At 40.8% G+C, this 4,575-nt stretch overlaps 1 non-coding gene across 1 annotated transcript; it reads right to left on the bottom strand.

The window, feature by feature from the left end:
* Positions 1 to 3,440: 3,440 nt before the first annotated feature.
* On the bottom strand, positions 3,441 to 3,545 carry LOC143627706 (small nucleolar RNA R71). The gene has a single exon (XR_013152634.1). It is a non-coding gene; the product is annotated as a small nucleolar RNA R71 (small nucleolar RNA).
* Between the last annotated feature and the right edge of the window lie 1,030 nt (positions 3,546 to 4,575).

Raw genomic sequence — 4,575 nt, 5'->3', positions numbered from 1 at the left:
GCTCACCCGTACGTAGTCTGAAACTTTAGCTTTCTAGTATGTATCTATAAAGATGTTTAAGCTCTTGATCTCTGGGTCTCAGTAAGATTTATTAATCATATAATCGTAATTCGTAATTGACAAGAAAATTAGACCTGCGTGCAACATTTAGGCAAATCAACATTAGAAAGTTTGGATGTTTAGAACAGGCATAACACATTTGTTTACAACCTCCTATCTATGTAAGTTTCTGTCTTCATTCGTGATTATGTTGGGCGAAAACTGTTGCTAATGTGAATGGTAATTCACAATTCTCAAAAATAGGTCATGGAAACTTTTTGGTTCGCCATGCTAATGCTCTGGGTTAACTACATTTATTTCAGTAAAAGGTGCGTTAAATACGCGTGGTTCCAAGTAAATGCCAGATAAAAAGGATTTTGGTTATAGTTTTCCATGCAATGGTCATAAACAAGACCATTTCTCTTAATAGAAGGCAAAGCGGACGAGCCACGTGCAGGAAACCTGCTCGTGTGGTTCTGGCCGGTGACCCAGTATACATGCCCCAAATATTGGAGATAGTAAAGCTCGACTCCATATTGGTAGGGCCTACTCTTAACAACCCAAAATTAGAAATTTTAGTATTCCAATTCTCGTCCAAAAGGATGTTTGTGTTTTTCACGTTGTGGTGGAAAATTCCAAGTTGACGTCTATCGTTATCATGAACATGCTCTAACCCACGTGCAACATCTACGCTAATCTGAACTGGTTGGGTACAGGTTAGATTCGTTGTATAAGTTTTTGTCCAGACTTACGTTGCTCTCATACTTATTAACAAGTATCTTCTCACCGTTTTCATCACAGAATCTAAGAAGAGAGGCAATATTTTTCATGTTCATATTTGAAAGCAAAGCAATCGTTGTCTTGAATTCACGGTCTCCTTGCCCATTCACTCGTCCAAGATCAAATTGTTGTATAGTGATTTCGGATACGCCCGTCGCCCCTATAGACCTTCCAGAATCCACCTTTTGCAATGAGATTCTAGTTGGAATATCCATTATTTGCCAATGATATGTCATAGAGAGGAATTTGCAACTGCTTCATGATCTAACACAAAGTGTACATCGTATTAAATCGAATTATCTTCATATTTATCCCGAACTCTATGAAAATTCATTATTTTAGGTACTTATTTGAGTTATTTGTGAATTTGCAGGTCCGGGCCCCCGCCCGACAAAGAAAACATGAAAATATGGCGTTTCGGGGACAAAAACAAGAAATCTGCCAGACCTGCACGCCCATGCCAGCCCGTGCATGGGCCCGTGCCAACTTGGAAATGTGACAGTGCAAGCCAGTGCATGTTCTACAGCTGAGAAAGTTCAAAATAACCAGCCCGTGCCCGAACAGAGAAATCTGACTTTTTTGTCAGACTAAAGCAATGGGTTGACTTTCCACATTAGTGCATGGCCGTGCGTGCCCGTGCACCTGCCCGTGCCAGACGTCCAGAATGCATAAATACACTTCCATTATCCTCATTTGAAGTGTGGAGCCTCAGGGGAATTCTCTGATTTGCTGGAAAAATTATTGTGTGTGTTAGAGAGAATTCAAGGCTTCCATCTTTGTGTGATCATCCTTTCAGGTAGCAATCATCATTCATCTTAGTTTGCAATCTTTTGTTCTTGACAATGATTTGTAAGATTACTTCGATTTTGTTTGTTGTATCAAGCCTTATGGGCTAAATACTCTTGTTACTTAGATTATGTTGAAGCTTTTGCTTATGTGATATTTATCTATGCATGATTTTGACAAGTTGGTGTTCTTCAAGTTTATGACATGTTCTTGAATAGAGTTTGATGGTTGAATGCTTGTTTTAATTCCTAGTCTTGTTAGTTTGATAGATGTTTAACCATAATATGTTGGAAAACTATGTGTTGAGCATTTGTTTATGAACTTAGTTTGTGTATGCATACTTTGTTTATATCATTAAGTTAGGAATGACTAGTGGAAATTAACTTGGTTATGAATTTTAACAAGCATGAAACCTATCACTTGATATTGGAAAATTGTATGGTGATAATATGATTCTTTGATATGGTTAATATTTGCTAGGGATTAAGGCCATAATTCTTGGTTCATATTTTGCTAATTAAAAGTTTCATGTGTTTAACTAGTGTTCTTGAACTTGTCTATTTTACATGATTTTAGGTGGTTAGTTTGTTGTTTTCATTCTAGCTTTCCTTTGATTATGAAATTATGTGGTTTTGACAAACTTACTAATCTATGGTTACTAACTTGTTGAAAACCCATCATGTTGTTTTGTTGCTAGTATTAGGTTGCCTTGATTGGAATTTGAGGTTGGTGCTTAATACATGATGTTTGTCATTATCATTGCTATTTTGTCACTAAGTTTGAGTGGACGCATAGTCTAAGTAGCCTTGTTTGGATTGATTGTTAGTTGTATTTTACTTGCTTTGTTATTGTTGAATGCTAGTTTAGTTACTTGAAAAATTACTTGGATTGTTTGTTTGGTTAAATTAATTACAAAGATTTAGTATCAAAGGTTAGCCGTGTCCATGGATTGACACTCGGTTCTTACCGATACTTCGCTACAAACGATAGGTACACTTGCCTTTCGTGTGTGGTTTGGTTGTTGGTTAAAAAAATTTTTAAAACCCGATTTGTCTGAAAATTTTATTTAAATTTATATATATATTCGGGCACGTCAAGTTTTTGGCGCCGTTGCCGGGGACACGGTGTTTTACTTTTGAAAACGATACGAGTAATTGATTTGCCTTGTTGATATTTTTGCTCTATGTTATTTTAGTCTATTTCATTTTTATTCATCTTGTTTTATTTTATTTTAGTTATATTTTTAGATAGTTTTCCGTGTCTTGTCTGTTTCCATTCCGCGTTTCTTTTGGGTGATGCATGTCCACCACACCCGGTCCAGATCTTGTTTCCCCCTTTTCTGAACCCGAGCGACATATTCGAGAATGTTTGAGGAGGAGAGCACGAGAAATTTCCGAGTTCATTGAAAACGAAGTTGTGGAGGACGACGCGAATCCTAAGGTTGAAGAAATGGCGGACCCGAACAATCAAGGTCGCATGGATGATTTCGCCACGCCGTCCTTCGATGGCTACGGCAGCGGTGTCACGAAGCCCGAGATTACCATAAGTTTCGAGATCAAGTCAAGTATTATTCATATGGTTGAAAATTCCGTCTCTTTCTATGGCCTCTCGAACGAGGACCCTCACTCTCATGTTGCGCATTTCCTTCGATTATGTGCGACATTCAAGATCCAAGGGTGTACGGACAATGCCGTGAGACTCCGACTTTTTCTGTTCTCACTTCGCGGGGTTGCCTTGGAGTGGTTGGAGGCACTCCCTTCCGGTTCCATCTCCACTTGGAACCAATTGGTTGAGCAGTTTCTTCTTCGGTACTTCCCACCTGATAAAACTGCAAGATACCAGGCAACAATCATTGGTTTTCGTGTTGATGATGATGAGTCACTTCATGCTGCATGGGAGAGGTTCAAGGGCTTGTTAAGAAAATGCCCTCATCACAGTTTGAGTCGCGGTCTTCAGTGTCGTACGTTCTTTGATGCTTTATCCGGAGCACAGAAGCAGGCCGTTGATCAGGTTGCGGGAGGAGATTTCGGTAGGTGCACTCCCAACAAGGCGTTGGATGTCTTGGAGCGAGCTGCTAAGAAGAGTTTTGCATATAATCCGCCTCGTAGTATTCCTTCCACTAAGGGTGTTCTTCATGTCGATTCTAATACCCTTGTTTCCGCTCAGTTAGAAACCTTGACCAAAAGATTTGACCAGATCCAATCCGATCTGGCTAAGTCTAGCTCTCGTTGTGGGGTGTGTGACGGGAAACACCAGACCAGTCAGTGCCAGCAGGCCATGGTGGTGGAGGATGTTGACTTTGTGGGCCGCCAAAACAATGCCTACAATAACTCCTATAACCCGGGATGGAGAAACCACCCAAATTTCAGCTGGAAAGATAATGGTGGCTCTCAAATCAGAGTCAAAATGAAAAGCCACCGGGGTTTGACCGAAATCCAAATTACCAGAATCAACCCCAGAACCAATCTTACCAGCAAAAGCCTCAGTTTCAGGGTTCTAGCAGTAGTGGTCAGTCTAGTGGTGGGATTAGTGTTGAAAATCTTTTCACTTAGCTATTGGCTAAAACCGAGACCTCAAACAAACTGGCTGAACAGAGGAAACTGAAGATTGATGAGACTCTCCAGAGACACAATCTCGAGTTGAGGAATCAGAAAGCGTCCATTCAGACCATTGAATATCAGGTTGGACAGATTGCTCAGCTCCTCTCTGCGAGACCACAGGGTAGCCATCCGAGTAACACTGAGATTAATCCGAATGCCGAGGCTAAGGCGATTACCCTGAGGAGTGGTAGATCCACCATTCCTGTTGATGCATCGGTTTCCACACCAAAACCGATTGCCGATGAGATCGAGACTGAGACTCCTGGTGAGGTGCACCCGAGGGTAACCCCAGAAAGTACCGCACAAACCAGTGAGCCAATCAGGACTTATGTTCCTCCTATTCCATACCCAGGCCGTTTGAAGAAGCAGA

The sequence above is a fragment of the Bidens hawaiensis genome, unplaced genomic scaffold, assembly GCF_021521415.1.
Source record: "Bidens hawaiensis isolate Kalapana, Puna unplaced genomic scaffold, B.hawaiensis_p1.1 tig00004706_1, whole genome shotgun sequence".
Taxonomy (NCBI): domain Eukaryota; kingdom Viridiplantae; phylum Streptophyta; class Magnoliopsida; order Asterales; family Asteraceae; genus Bidens; species Bidens hawaiensis.
This window is presented reverse-complemented; position numbering and strand designations above follow the sequence as displayed.